Source organism: Glycine soja, chromosome 3 (assembly GCF_004193775.1).
Source record: "Glycine soja cultivar W05 chromosome 3, ASM419377v2, whole genome shotgun sequence".
In the NCBI taxonomy this organism is placed as follows: Eukaryota; Viridiplantae; Streptophyta; class Magnoliopsida; order Fabales; family Fabaceae; genus Glycine; species Glycine soja.
The window spans coordinates 4,048,236-4,065,069 of NC_041004.1; the positions used below are offsets into that span (position 1 = coordinate 4,048,236).

Consider the following 16,834-nt stretch of genomic DNA (forward strand, 5'->3'; position numbering starts at 1 on the left):
AAGCGTTACCCTCTTCCGAGTAGCCTAACCCTTAAAACCGATTCACACATTCATTCCTTATCCCTAATTAGGCTTTACCCTCTCCCGAGTGGCCTAAAGACTAACAGAAAATAAAGTCCAAGATGCAAAATAAATAAGAAAGAAAAGCAGATAAAAGAACATGGAAGAAAAACCCTCTAAAAGATCACCCGATAATTTCTTCCTTTTAATGTTCTATTAAGCGTTACCTTCTCCCGAGTGGCCTAACCCTTAAAACAAATTCAAGTATTCATTCCTTACCCCTAATTAGGCTTTACCCTCTCCCGAGTGGACTAAACCCTAACAGAAAATAAGGTCCGAGATACAAGATGAAAAAGAAAGAACGGTAAAATAATAGAACCTAGAAGGAATTCCTTTTTTTATTGATAACTCTTGAAATGCTCCATACATCATTGGCTTTTTAGGCCTGTCAGGGCCCTAGCTAAGGGATTAGCCACTCATGGTCATGAGGGCTTTACAATGAGAAGGGGGTGAAAAAAGAAAGGGAGTAAATGAAACCCCTAGGAGAGGGGGTTCTATGATGGTCTCCTCCTTTGGACTGATTTTCTATTTATAGCTGCTGAAGTGGGCTTTGGGCCTTCGTAGGCGTGCTTAGCGCGACACCCCGCGCTTAGCGCGTGTACTTCCTGGCCCACTTAGTCATGTGACGCGTGCTAAGCCCGTGTATTGGGTTGGGCCTTCTTCAAATTTTCTTCTTTTCTTTAATTTTTTTGCCCTTTTTGCTTGTTACACCTCCAATTTTTATATCTGCAACCAAAATTTCAATTTAATTAATTTTCTAACTTTTAATCACAAATAATTGCTAAATAATTAATTTCAGGTCAATATTTGAGTAATTTTCTACTATCAAAATACAATTATTTAACAGTTATCAGGTAGGTACAATTTCTCCAGGCCAATCAACCATATCTAAAAAATAAAAAAAAAGTTTCCCACGGTCATGAATTTCACTCTAGCCTCAATAATCTTAAGGAGAAATTAAGTTAGAAAATAACAACAATGATGTGTAACATTTTTCCAGAGAATCATTATATTTAAGTATTTATCAATGTTGTTTCTTAGTACCTGTATTGTTACTTCTTCGAAGCTAGGGGTTAAGCAGCACTCTTCAGTGAATTTGATTTAAATGATATCACACGTTGCCTTTGATAATTTGTTGATTCTCTGTAGATTCAGTAACATACATACAAGCTCAATTTCCATTTCAGAATGAATTGGATTTAGTAAAACGTAAAAGGAGAAAGACATGAAATGAAACATATCCTTGACAGAAATAGTTTTGTAGTTGGTTAGACTTAGAAGATACCTGTTGATCATCCTTGGTGGCTAAATCCATCTATCGTCAACCTTAATGCCAGGGATGTGGCAAATTTTAGGCCAAATTAGAGGGTGCTTCATGCGGCATCGTTTTCCAGCAAAGGACATCTCTCTATGGTTAATTTTATTAGAGAGTCAGGAAGCCTTTCTCCCACCATATTTTCCAGCAAAGGACATCTTATTATGGTTAATTGTTGCAGGGATGTGAGATGGAGAAGCCCCGTGCAGTCCAACATCTCCAGATTTGAGAATCCATATAGAAACAGACACGTAAGGGAGGGAGGCAGCAAACCCTCCTTAGGGAAGGACTTGATGCCATCACATCGACCCCCAACATAGAGATCAGTAAGCATGCCCATGGATGGCCATGCTAGGCCGCTCAGTAGTTTCTCACAATTGTCAATCCGAACTGTTCTCAGGTTAGGTGGCATACCCCCTTCTGGAAACGACTCAATTTCTGGGCAGTCGGATATGACGAGACATTCTAACTTTGGGAGAAGACTACTCATCTCTTCAGGCAACGACTTCAACTTGTCAGAGCCCCAAACTTTGAAAGTAATCAAGTTGGGCGCAGGCAATCCTTCTCTCCAGAATGATACAAAGTTGGGGCATTCACAAATGTTCAAATAACACAGACACTCAAATGACTCTGCCCCTGAAACCGAAAGATATTCCATATTTTCACAGTCTGTGATTATGAGATCTCGGAGATTTGGAAAGGTAACCAATGGAAGAGATGTAAGTGAATCACAACTCCTTCGTATTGACAGTGTTTCCAGTAACTCATGTTTATGTTGCGTCGGGAATTCCAGTTTTTTAAGATGCGAGATATGCAGAGTCTTCAGTGATTCAGGTAAACGACCACCCGGAAATGATACGGCTGACAAGCAATCCATTAATCTTAAAGACCGGAGACAAGTTGGTTGGAAGTTAGTGATGGCCTCCATCATGGACTCCACCATTGGGCTTCCTGCTACTGCTATAGTTTCTACCAAGAGAGGAAACGCATGCAGTGCTACTTTATTGCTTTTACTTATCTCCAAACTTTGAATGGCGGGAGCCGTTGGGAGAGAAGAGACAAGCAGCTCGCAATTAATTATATAAAGTGTTGTCAGAGCAGGAAGGTGATTCGGCAAACTTCCCTCTAGTTTGGGGCAGTCACGTATGTAAAGACTTTTAAGCACAGGAAAAGCTTCTGACTCGAAGGAACTCCACACCTCCCAACAAGGCATGTCATAAAAGTCCAGAGATTCAAGGGAGGGAAAGGACGTCCCAGAACGACATTCTTCATTCTTGTAGAAACCTGCATCAATAGTCTTCAGCCTATTCAATCTTGAAATTTCAAGGACCTTGAGAGAAGGTAGTTGTCCAAGTGAAGGAAGCATACTACAGTTGTCACAATCACGCAATTTTAGACTAATCATATTGCAGTAGGAAGAATTTCCCATCCAATCTGGAAATCTGGTTCCTTCATAACCTTTTATTTCCAACGATTCAATGTTAAAGTGAGGCTGTAACTTGCAAAGCACATCTATTTCAAGTTGGAAGTTGGTATTGTTGTTGTTACATCTAGACCATTCCAACTGTAAACTATTAATGTGTTTTTTATCCATCATCCTTGCCTCCAACGCTTCATCACTTTGGGAAACATTCTCCCAGTTCCTAATTTCAAGTTGACCACGAAGATTTGAAAGTCCTCCCAATTCTTTGATCCCATTCTCTTCGTGCTTGCCCACAACAAAGAAATCCAGACGTTGTAAATGATTTAATTTACTCATTCCTCTCGGCATCTCTTTTATAGGAGTATAAGAAATATCAAGATGACGCAAGTTAACAAGATTGCACATGTCACTAGGCAACTTAGTCAGTTTTCTGCAACAACACAACTTCAAAGTTTGCAGATTGTACAAATTACACACTGACTCTGGCAGTGTTTCTATACTTGAACGAGAGAGATCTAAATAGCGCAGATGGATCAATTTACCTATTGAATCAGGCAAAGAATCCAGACTTTGGAAGTCATGAAATGATAAAACTCTCTACATAAGCTTCGACACTATGATACATTGTGCCTCCTCGTTGTTGAATGGAGCAGCTTCAAAATTGATAATGGACAAGAAAGTTCTCAGAAATTTTGCTCTACCAACAACATCAAAGTTGTCCAAGACTGAAGAATTGAATTTCGTAAATGACAAATGACGAGTCTTGGTCTTGATCTTTGTTTCTTTCCCAAGTTCTTCTGATCTAAAGTAAAAATCTCCACCGAGTGATGTGGCTAGATCATGCATGAGGTCATGCATCACAAAACATTTGCCATAAGGCCAACTACTTCTACTTGTGTTTGAACGTTGGAAAAATGATCTCGAAACCAAATCATCAAAATACTCATGACCAACCTCTTCTAAAGTCCTACCTTTGCTTGATTTCTTCAAAAGATCTTCGGCCATCCACAACAAGATTAATTCGTTTTTTTCAAATTCGTAATCTTGTGGATACAAGGAACAATAAACAAAGCACCGTTTTAAATGTGGAGGGAGATAATGATAACTAAGTCTCAGTGCTGGAATAACTTTACACTCACTTTCAGAAAGTTCCCAAATGTTACTATTGAGAATATTATTCCAATCCACGATGTCATGCTTTCTTCTCAACATGCCTCCAAGCGACTGTGCTGCTAAAGGCAGTCCGTTGCACTTTTTAACAATCTCCTTTCCAATTTTTTCGAGTGTTGTTGTGTTCTCGTTCGATTCAGAGGAAAGACACGCATGGTTCGCAAACACTGACCAACAATCTTCATTCGACAATTGGTTTAGATGATAGGTGTGAACAGTTTGGACTATAGATGCTGTTTTTTCACTGCGGGTTGTTAGAAGGATCTTACTTCTCCTAATCCCACAGTTAAATGGTTTCTTAATAAGACTCCAATCAACATAATCCTCTGTCCAAACATCATCCAAGACAATTAAGAATTTTTTATCTTTCAGCTTGTCCATCAATTCAAGATGAAGTAGATTCAGATCATTCAATTTACAAGGCTCTCCAGTAATAGCCTCTATCATAGTTTTTGTGATCTTCAGAACATCAAATTCTTTAGAAATACAAACCCATGCCTTAAAGTCAAATATCTCTACCAGATTCTCATCATTGTACACCAGTTGGGCCAAAGTAGTTTTTCCAACCCCACCCATGCCCACAATAGGAACCACAGACACTTCTCTACCGTCACTGTTATCCTCCGACAACAACTTGATTATGGCCTCCTTATCTTTCTCCCTACCATATATATGAGATCCATCTTCCACAGATGTTGATGGAGCTTTCCATGACAAGTTCTCCACTGCACTCTCTTTCAAATCAAGACTCTCCTTGAGTTTTAAATGAGACTCAAGTGTGACAACTATGTCCTCCAACTTACTAACAATCTTCCTATCGGGAAAGCGAGAAAAAAAGTTTCTTACCTTCTTTTGGGTGGCAGCTTTGGTGAAAACATGGTCGAGTAAGTCATCGGCCTCATAGACAGCATCTTTGAGATCATCGAGCCAGTGTTTGACATTGGTGTTTGTGATCTGTTTCTTCTCGGCATCATCAAGCACAGCTCCAACCACTCTGATAGTGGTCTCCAACTTTTGAAGCAACTTCTTGCTAAGCTTCTTTCCAAGGATCAAGTCAACAAACTTAGGTGAAGCCAGCCTGTCGAAAAGCACATCAAGGAAAGCAGAGAGAAAGGCACCACCTACCACTGCTGCTGCCATTATCTCAAGAACAAAAGATGATCAGATATCAGCTTTATTACCATTAGATTTGTATATATCTAAATTAGTTAGTTTTGTAATTAGTTAGTTACAATTCTGTTAGGAGGTTAGAAGATTTCTCACCTTGTATAGATTAATATATAAGGCCTAATCCTATCTGTAATAAGATAGAGTTTTCCCTTTTCACATTCAATGAGAATGAGTTTTCCTTTGTTCACCTTGATCCTCTTGTCAACATGGTATCAGAGCTCACATGAGTTCTGGTAGCCATTGTTGCACTTCTTCCAAAATTGTTATTCTTCCCTTTTCTGTTGAATCTTTGATCTCCTTCTATCTTTTGATCCATTCTTTCTTTTGAAGTTTCATCAATGGCACTCCAGAACTTCGTTGATTTTTCTACAAACTCTGCGAATCCATACTATCTGCATCCGAATGAGAATCCAGCTCTAGTTCTTGTTTCTCCTTCTTTAACGGCCAAGAACTACCACACTTGGTCCCGTTCGATGCACATCGCGTTAATTTCGAAGAACAAAGACAAGTTCATCGATGGATCTCTTCCCAAACCTCCCGTTTCCGATCCGTTATATGCACCGTGGATCCGCTGCAACACTATGGTTCTCGCTTGGATTCACCGATCAATTTCTGATTCCATCGCAAAATCGGTACTTTGGATCGATACCGCTGCTGGTGTTTGGAAGAATCTACGTATTAGGTTTTCTCAGAGTGATATCTTCCGCATTTCCGATCTACAAGAGGATCTGTATCGTTTCCGTCAAGGAACGCTTGATGTATCTGATTACTTCACTCAATTGAAGATCTACTGGGACGAATTGGAGAATTATCGTCCAATCCCTCACTGTAAGTGCTCAATTCCCTGTTCTTGTGGTGGAATTGATTCTGTTAGGGTTTATCGCGAACAAGATTACGTTATTCGCTTTCTTAAAGGCTTGAATGACCGGTTTTCGCATTCTAAATCACAAATCATGATGATGAATCCTCTCCCGGACATTGATCACGTTTTCTCCCTGGTTATTCAACAAGAACGTGAAATGCTAGGCTCTAATTCTGATTCAGTCTCTGAAGCTACTTCTGACTCTGCTATGGCTATGCAAGTCAATTCCAATCAGAGCAATTTCAATGGTAAAGGGGGATATTACAACAAAGGCAAGGGCTCTTCTAAAGGTGGTAATCGAGTTTGCACTCACTGTGGCAAAACAAATCACATCGTCGACAATTGTTTTGAGAAGATTGGCTACCCTCCCGGATACAAGACCAATAAGTCCAAGAATTCATCATCATCATCTCAGGCCAACAATACCTCAAATGCTTCTGCTCTGGAATCAACCCAACAAGGTTCCTCTGCACAGTCCAGTTTTCAATTTACACAAGAGATGTACCAAGGCATTCTTGAAGCTCTTCAACAGTCAAAAGTTGGTTCTCAACCAAAGGCCAATTTAGTAACCACATCTCCCTTTGCTTTGCATTCCCCTTCCTCCAATCCAAATGGTAAGAATCCTTCTCTTTGGATACTAGATACCGGTGCTACTGATCATATTACTTTTGATCTTTCCTCTCTTACCACTTATCAAAACATTGTCCCTGTCCCTGTTTCTTTACCCAATGGATCACAGGTTCTAGCTTCCATCTCTGGTAGTGTAGTTATCTCACCTTTAATTACTATCCATCATGTTCTTTACATTCCTTGCTTTCATGTCAATTTGATGTCTGTCACAAAATTAGCTAGTACAAATAATTGCCATTTAAGTTTCACTACTGATTTGTGCAAGATTTTGCAGAATCATTCTCTGGAAACGATTGGTACAGCTAAGCTTCAAAGAGGATTGTATGTGATAGATACTGCTGATATGATTCGTTCTTGTAATTCAATTTCTTCTCATTCTTTTGAGCTTTGGCATTCCAGATTAGGACATGTATCAAATTCTGGTATGCAAGCTATTTCTAAACAATTTCCTTTCATACCTTGTAAGAACAACATGTCACCTTGTGACAGCTGTCATTTTTCTAAACAAAAGAGGCTTCCTTTTCCTAATAGCATTACTACTTCTTTATCTCCTTTTGAACTATTGCATGCTGATGTTTGGGGTCCATATTCCACCATTTCCCTTCTAGGACATAAATATTTTCTCACCTTAGTAGATGATTATTCCAGATTTACCTGGGTCATTTTTCTCAAAAATAAAAGTGAAACTAAAAACCACATTATTAACTTTGTTGCTTATCTAGAAAATCAATTCAACACATCCTTAAAATGTCTTAGATCTGACAATGGGACTGAATTTGCCTTAAATGATTTCTTTCTATCTAAGGGGATTATCCATCAAAAATCATGTGTTGAGACCCCTCAACAGAATGGTGTAGTTGAACGTAAACACCAGCATATTTTGAATGTGGCTAGGTCCTTCTTTTTTCATTCCAATGTTCCTCTCACTATGTGGAATTTTTGTGTTCAACATGCTGTCCATGTTATAAACAGAATTCCTAGTCCCTTACTTAAGTCTAAATCCCCTTATGAATTGTTATTCAAATTACCACCTACCCTTCTCCACCTTAAAGTCTTTGGTTGTTTGTCCTATGCCACTACTATACAAGCACATCGTACCAAATTTGACTCTAGAGCCAGAAAATGTGTTTTCATTGGTTACAAAGATGGTACTAAAGGCTACATACTTTATGACCTTCACTCACACAATATTTTCCTCTCACGCAATGTTATTTTCTATGAGCATTGTTTGCCTTTCAAAACTGTTCCTGGACCCACTCCCTCAAATACTCCATCTAATTTTCCACTTTATGATGATCCTTTGGACATCTCACCTCATCCTTGTGTGGACTCCTCTCCTTTATCCACCGGTTTGATAGACAGTACAAGCACCAGCCCTGCATCCATTCCACCCATAGATCACACTTTGGACTCTAGTTCCTTACCTACCCCTGCTGCTACAGCTCATCCTACTCATCCTACTTCTGATCTTGATCAAAATTCAATAGATCAAACATCATCCCACATTACTAATGTTCCTGTTACTTTAGAGCCACCCTTACCCTTATCTACCAGAGTGTCAACTCGTCCAAAACGACCTCCTGGTTATTTACAGGACTATCACTGCAATGTCATATCTAGCTGTACCAATCAGTTTTCAAGTAATGTTGCTTACCCCCTTTCTTCTGTTTTATCTTATAATAATTGTTCTCCTGATTACAAAATATTTTGTTGCTCTATTTCTTCCACCATTGAGCCCAAAACCTATAACCAAGCTTCCAAATTTGACTGTTGGAAGAAGGCCATGGATGCTGAGATTACAGCTCTTGAGGTAAATAAAACTTGGACTGTTGTGGATCTTCCTTGTGGAAAGGTTCCAGTAGGTTGCAAATGGGTATATAAAATCAAGTATCATGCCAATGGCACAATAGAAAGGTACAAGGCCAGGCTTGTGGCCAAAGGTTACACTCAGATGGAGGGTGTTGACTACTTTGACACTTTTTCCCCAGTAGCCAAGATGACTACAGTACGTGTTTTACTAGCTGTTGCTGCTGTTAGGGGTTGGCATCTTGAACAACTGGATGTCAACAATGCTTTCTTGCATGGTGACTTGAATGAGGAGGTTTATATGTCTCTTCCTCCTGGTTATGATGCTTCTTCCCCTTCCAAGGTATGCAAATTGAACAAGTCCTTATATGGGTTGAAGCAAGCTAGCCGTCAATGGTATTCCAAACTCTCTACTGCTCTTACTTCTTTGGGCTATCAAGTCTCTCAAGCAGATCATTCCCTTTATGTCAGGTCTGATGGCACTTCCTTTACAGCTCTATTAGTCTATGTTGATGACATTGTGTTAGCAGGCACTTCCATGGAAGAGATAAAGTCTGTCAAACTATTCCTTGATCAACAATTTAAGATCAAAGATCTTGGTCAACTTCGATTCTTTCTTGGCCTGGAAATTGCAAGGTCATCTTCTGGTATTTTCCTAAATCAAAGAAAGTACACTCTTGAGCTACTTGAAGATACTGGATTTTTGGGTTCCAAACCGGCTTCAGTACCTCTTGATCCTCACACCAAATTATCTGCCACTGATGGTGTTCCCTTTGATGATCCTTCTGGCTATAGAAGACTCATTGGCAGGCTTCTTTATTTGACTCACACAAGGCCAGACATCTCTTTCTCTGTTCAACACCTTAGTCAATATGTTTCAAATCCCTTAGTGCCTCATTATCAAGCTGCTACAAGAACTCTAAGGTACCTAAAATCTTGTCCTGCCAAGGGAATTCTATTCTCTAGTCACAGCCCACTTCAACTCCATGGTTTTGCTGACTCCGATTGGGCTTGCTGTCCTAATACTAGGCGATCCATCACCGGCTACTGTGTTTTACTTGGTAGCTCTCTCATTTCCTGGAAATCTAAGAAACAAAACACTGTTTCTCGTTCATCTACTGAGGCAGAGTATCGTGCGTTGGCCTCATTAACATGTGAGTTACAGTGGTTACAATACTTGTTCCAAGATCTTAACATTACCTTTCCCCAATCAGCTTCAGTTTATTGTGACAACAAATCTGCCATATATCTTGCCCACAATCCAACATTCCATGAACGCAGCAAGCATATTGAACTGGACTGCCACATCATTCGAGAAAAACTGCAGTCAAAACTGATCCACCTCCTCCCAGTTCCTTCGCAGTCACAACTGGCTGATGTGTTTACTAAACCCCTTCACTCTCCCTCTTTTTCCTCCATGATGTCCAAGTTGGGATTGTGCAGCATACACCATCCAACTTGAGGGGAGCTATCAGCTTTATTACCATTAGATTTGTATATATCTAAATTAGTTAGTTTTGTAATTAGTTAGTTACAATTCTGTTAGGAGGTTAGAAGATTTCTCACCTTGTATAGATTAATATATAAGGCCTAATCCTATCTGTAATAAGATAGAGTTTTCCCTTTTCACATTCAATGAGAATGAGTTTTCCTTTGTTCACCTTGATCCTCTTGTCAACATCAGAGTAGAAAGACGAAGGCAAGGAATTGGTTGCTATGAACGGTTTTTTTATTTATTATTTGTATTATTATGGTGGTGGTGGGTGACTTATGACGTTGGCCTAGATGCTTTTTGGGAGTCTCATTACGTCATTTTGTCCCCCACACGTTGCTTTCTTGATATTTCTATTTTGAATTTTGCTCCTCCAAACTAAAGACTCAAGAGATTTAAAGAGTGATGATATTTCTACTGTTAATTTTAAAAAAAATGGATTATATTTCTAAAATGCTTTAATTAAAGTTAGTGATGGCCAGCTTTCTCGCTTTAAATGTCACCTCACTTTAGACTAGTTTCATTTCTGCTTCCAAACCGTGTGGAGCAGTGGTGTATGTTTTTTTCTTTCTTTTCTGAAATTGCTTGCAGGTTTCACAAAACACTGATCCCTTTTCTTTGTGATATGTATGGATGGCTGCAAGGGTACTGTGCGTATTTAAGTTCCTGTCTTTAATGGTCTGTAAGACAAGTTGTATTAAAGCAGATTGTACATGTGTTTCTATGAACAGTACAAAAGTTGATTTCACAAATGTAATTTATATTTGAATATTTTTATTCCAAAAATAAGTTGATTTCACCAATGTCATCCACCACGTGGCACCATCTGATTGGATGACCTTGCTACTAGTCATGGGAAGAGTCCGCCTTGTGGTTAGGTGTTGAACGATGTTTGGCATAGCATCATTTTCATTGTCCCTAATTCTCACCAATCTCATACCTAAAAGATTTTGTCACTTTGTAACTATAATGTCCCATTTTTTTTGTAAATAAAATTTTAGAGAATAATGATGTTTTATAATTAAATAAATAAATAAAAATATATATAATAAAATAATAGTTTGAGAGAAAATAAAAAGGATATTTTATTAAGAGAATAAAATAGAGTTTCTTTTTTTATAAAATAATAAAAATAAATAAATAAAGTAAATAATAGGTCGTGAATACTCCTAATTATAAATAGCAACATGCTAGGTCAGTTTTAAGACTCACTCCTCAGCCTCCTCTATCTCTTAATTTCGTTTTTTCTCTCTTCCTCTCCCAAAACCCTCTCTTTTTCCCGTAGGCCACCAAATCTGTTTCAGAAAAATAATGATGTCGAACTCATTCACCGTTGGATCGTCGTGAAATTTAAACAGCATGTTTGCAACCCAATTACGAGCATTCTCACCGTTGGGAATTTCGATATAACGTCTGAGCTAAGAGAAATATACCTCGCATTGTAGCCTTTTCCTTTCCCGCAGAAACCCAGAGCTGTCTCGGTAAAACTATGATTCTGGTTTCGTTAACCGTTGGATTGTTGTGAAATTTTGATATTTTGTGCGAAATTCAATTTTTCACAGCTTCACCATTGGGATTTGCAAAATAATATTCGTGAAGGGAGAAAAAGGAATCGAACGAAGATAGTACAAATGGAGGCTTCAATCTCTTCTCATTCTCTCTAACGTTTGGGAACCCTATCAGAGCAACCAAAGGAAGAAATTGAGGAATCTTAGGAACTTGCTAGAGATGCCGCTATCATTTTCAGAAGACACGTGAGTCCTCTTAGAGGTAAGGGATGAGTTATTCACAATTGGGGATTAGTGAGAACATGTGTGGGGATCCTTAGAGGATTAAATTGAGGTTTTATTTTGGAATGTTTATTAAATTGCAATTTTTCCTTTATGATTATAAATAAAATATTGATGCTCTAATGAGAATTGCTTAATAAATTGTGCTCTTGATATTTGTATATTTCGACCTATGATTTTGATATAATTGTGTAATATTATTTGAGGAGTTTTAGTCCCCATGTTGTGATAGTCTTTTGTATAAATTGTTATATTGAGAATATGAAATGATGATTCAAATTGTGAGTATGTAGTGAATTGAACACGTGATGAATGACGGAATACATATATATTGAGATGTGTATTGTGTTGTGAGCTATGAATTGTGCAATCACACAACTGTAAGATCCTTTAAGGGCAACGAGTTTTGCACGACGAGTATTGTGATGGGATCCATTGTGGGAACCTGATGAGTTTAATCACAAGCGCGACGAGTTAAAATGATTTTGAAAATAATTGAGTAATTGTGTGTATTGCATAGTTCATATGTGATTTATGAAGTGTGATGACGTGTTAAATTGAGATTATGTCATTGTGATTGAGATCGAGTGTATGTGATAAATTGAGTATGCACGTGATTGTGATGTTGTTTGCATTGAATTATGAACTATGAATTGTACAATCACACGACTTTAAGACTCCTTAAGGGCGGTGAGTTAATTATAAGACCCTTAAAAGCAGATGAGTTAATTATAAGACCCTTTAAGGACGTTGAGTTAATTATAAGACCCTTTAAGGGCGGTGAGTTAATGCTAAGACCCTTTAAGGGCGACGAGTTAAAAATATTTGAGAACAATTGAGGAGTCGTGTGTTTTGTACAGTTCATAGACAGAGTCTGTGTGCTAAAATGTTTTCTGGGTTGGACCTGAATCAGGAGGGAGAGAACCTGACGAATTCTTCAGAGTGTAGGCCTTGGGGGTCACACGGTTTGAGTGTTCCTTTAAGCCTATGCTGATCCCATATGGTTGGAACATTCTCACAAAACACTGTGACCCTGACTGGTCTCCCTATAATATTACCTAGTGAGAGTGACTTGACTTGCTAGTGTGTGGTTTATCTTGTCATGTACTCCTATGCGCCTGATGAGGTTTTTCACTCACATGATACCACATTGCATATAGACTTGAGTCTTAGCATAACTATTGCATACGCTTTCTAATTGTTTATTATGAAATTGATGTGTTATTATGTCTTGATAGGAGTGTGTGATTCTTGTGTATTGTGATTGATGATTGAAAGGTGAATTTTGAATGACAAAGTGATGAAATAATGTGAGATATGCTAAGTAAATTGTATTTGGCTATTATATGTTGTCTTGTTTCTCTCTAGTAGTTAGAAATGTGATAACTCACTCCCGGTTTGCTGTTTATGTTTGAATCCTGTGATGATTTTGAACTTTATGTTCGGGGGAGCAGATAGGTGAATGACTATGAAGAACCTCATGCTAGAGGACACGAGAACACAACACTCTGATAGAATGTGACATTAGGATATATGTTATATATTAATTGTATGAAGCTTAGACAACCTTGTTTGAGTCGAGATGACTTTATTATTTATTTGGACAAGTTTGAATATGATGTAGAAGAAAGTGAATGTGAACCTTTTACCCCTTTGAAAGACTTGTATTTAAAAATGTTTTAAAATACTTTTAATTAATATTTAAACTTTTATTCCTTTATTAGTATATATGTGAGGGGCTGAGAGTGTCACAATAACAAGGGAGCTATTACTAAGATTTAATAAAGGACCAAAAAGTTTGAATGATAAACAATACAGTATGTTTAAAAATTTTAATATACTATTATTATATTTTTATTTAATATTTAAAAATATTACTATAATTTAAACCCATGCATTAAGTATAAAGTAATTTTATATTATTATTCACTCATATATCATCATTAATATAATTTTTAAGATAATTATTATAGTTATTATAGATGATAAAATAATATTGAATGAAGTTTTAAATTTGATTTACACTTTTATTATATTACTTATTTTTTCTATTTATTAACAAGACATTACTTTTATAGCACCATTTGTTGTCCTATTTCTCACTCCCACATCTAAGTTAACTTTGTTTTTTCTTCCTTGAATGTTTTGTCACATTGTAACAAGTGGAATTGTTAAGATTTTTAAAAAAGCAAATTGTTTGAATGAAATTAAATTTCAAACAATTTTAATATTCTAATATTATATTTTTATTTAACATTTTTAAGTTTTAAGTTTTCTTAGTATTTAAGAATATTTATTAACAAGACCTTTTATGGCTATTTTTTTATGGAATGACTATTTTTTTGTAATGAGAATTTTGCATTTCTTTTCACTCCCTATAATAATAATGACGACAATTGAGTTAAGTTCAAGTGAAGCGATTGTATGCATGAGTGCAAATTAACTTATTTAGTTGACCAAACATTTCTTATCATTCACAAAGGTTGTTACAGACAATGTATCTAATTTAAGTATATTAATGCATTAAAATCTATTTATATATGTATATATAAGATATATTTGTTAAATTTTTAATTGAAATTGTAAGAAAGATGAAGAAAAAATCAACTAGCAAGCAAAAATCAAATCAAATTTAGATTCTATCATTCATGAGGAAAATCTTGTCCAATCATAATATTGAGATCTCACGTGATTTTATTTGTGTGAAAAATTTTAATAGAATTTTACTTATTCGATACTACTATAAAATGGATAGTACAAATATTCGAAACAATATAGAGTATACCGATATTCCTTTTTATGACTTTACATTTCTTAATTTCTAATGTTATACAAAATTTTTATACTACAAAAAGTAGATCATCAAATGTATTTTTATTGAAATTAAGAATTTTTTTATTATGAAAATCTCCCTTATTAAATGTAACAAATTAAATATTTTACTCTATCATTTTTATAAATACTAGTCAATGCTTAAAGAACATTTAATAAAAAAATTTATTATTTTTAATACATAAAGATAAAAAATATACCATACTATAGTATTTGGTCTTTAAAATGATTAAAAACATGCTTGAGACAACATTTTTATATGCTAACAATGTGGGTTTGAGAAACAGCTTAGAAGTTAGAACTAGAAGGTGTTAGAATATTCTCTTATGCTCTTATTTATTAAACTTGACAACAACTTCTGTCTTTTCTTCCTCCTTCTTAGTTATAACGCCTCTATCGTCATCATTCCTCTCATTGCACCATAAAGCAAAGAACACAAAGGCCTTTAAACAAAAAATGAACACAAGAGAGAGGTCTTCTCAAACCATCTTGCAGGAAAATTGAAATCTGGATTCATTTTTGCCTTCAAGATTTTTAAACTTTTCGATTTTATTATTGTGAATTTTAAAGTGATTTTTTATTTCTAAATTGTCTCTTTTTCTCTTTGTTTGTTTCGTGAGAAATATCGGTTATCATGATGTAGGGGATTTAAATTTTATGTTTCTGAGTTATTTGTAGTTTATTAGCGTGTTTGGTTTCACATCACCGATGTGATTCTCTCTGGGAATGTGATTTCATGAAGCTACTAGTTATATCTCAGACATGATTTTTTATTTCCCAAACTGATTTTCAACATGCTATACATTTCATGTGAAAGAAAAAACACATAAATTATTATAAAATGTGTAATATTTGTTAAACTTGGTTTTTGTGTAGCATGAGAAGATCTAAGCGGACATTCGGTCAATTTTTTAAAATAATAACATTTTTAAAAATAAATAGTAAAAAATTATGATATTTTAAAACCAAATTCTGGTATAGGTGGATGGTTGTTGTTTTCATGAGTTAAGCTCTCTCTTGGTGAGAGGGGTGTTTGTGTTTATTTGCCTTTTTCTCTTAACGGCAATTTTTAAAAATTGTTATGCTGGTTATGTTTGTAGAAGTTTCAAGAATTTCATTCAGGAGATTAGATTCTCTGACAATCATCCCAACTTATTAAATTTGTTCATCTTTCTTTCAGGTGTGTCTTTCATTGTATATTCTGCTGCTGGGTAATTGGAAGGCTAACCAGGTGCTGCTTCATTCCTTAATTATTCTTCAAACATTCCAAGAAGTCCATATTCTTCATTGTTCTCTAGTGTCATCACCAAAATCAGGGAATGCTGAAAGATGTGCTTGACAGTTAAGAATTCCTTCACCGAGGCTAATGAGTTCGTGCCTCCATCTGAGCTATCCTTGTTCAACCTTGATGACATTGGATCTTTAGTCCACTGTCCATATCTATTTTTGGCTCGAGCGACTGAGGTGCGAAGAAATCTCAGCCATTGTGCAATATCCAAACACAATGATTGTGAAGATGGTTGAGCTTTGAGTTTCCTGCTTCTGGCCGCATGATTGCCTGTACTTAGTGCTATTGATATTGGTTTTCACCACAAAGTGTTTCTAGAAATGGAGCAAAAAGGAGGTGTGCTTTGCTTATGCAACGATATGAACTGGGGAGATTATTAGGCCAAGGAACCTTTGCGAAAGTCTACCATGCTAGGAACATCATAACTGGCATGAGTGTGGCCATTAAGATTACTGACAAGGACAAGATTCTGAAAGTTGGGATGATTGATCAGATTAAGCGTGAAATTTCAGTGATGAGGCTAATCAGGCATCCACATGTGGTTGAGCTTTATGAGGTAATGGCCAGCAAAACCAAGATGGATTACTCCACAGTACATGTGGTACCCCTGCCTATGTTGCTCCGGATCGGAAGTGATAAACAGAAGGGGTTATGATGGAGCCAAAGCTGATATATGGTCATGTGGGGTGATCTTGTATGTTCTATTGGCAGGGGAGACTTCAAATTTCCTAACTGGTTTGCACCAGATGTACGCAGATTGCTGTCGAAAATCTTGGATCCAAACCCAAAGACAAGGATATCAATTGCCAAAATCATGGAAAGTTCTTGGTTCAAAAGGGGGTTAGAGAAGTCTACCATTACTCGGAACTAAGACCAAGAACTGGCTCCTCTTGATGCATTATTTGTGAAAAAATTGTTTTAGAATGTGAAAAAATCTCATCAGTCTAAACTTTAAAGTTAAGATCAAGAGAAATTTATAAATATTTGATTTCTCAA

The 16,834-nt window shown here is 36.5% G+C and overlaps 1 long non-coding RNA gene and 1 pseudogene across 1 annotated transcript; one reads left to right on the top strand and one right to left on the bottom strand.

Moving 5' to 3' along the window:
* Nucleotides 1-915: 915 nt before the first annotated feature.
* On the bottom strand, nucleotides 916-5,128 carry LOC114405949 (annotated as a pseudogene).
* A 10,531-nt stretch (nucleotides 5,129-15,659) lies between these two features.
* Nucleotides 15,660-16,834, top strand: LOC114405950. Its single transcript, XR_003665314.1, has 2 exons — nucleotides 15,660-15,781; nucleotides 15,867-16,834. It is a non-coding gene; the product is annotated as an uncharacterized LOC114405950 (long non-coding RNA).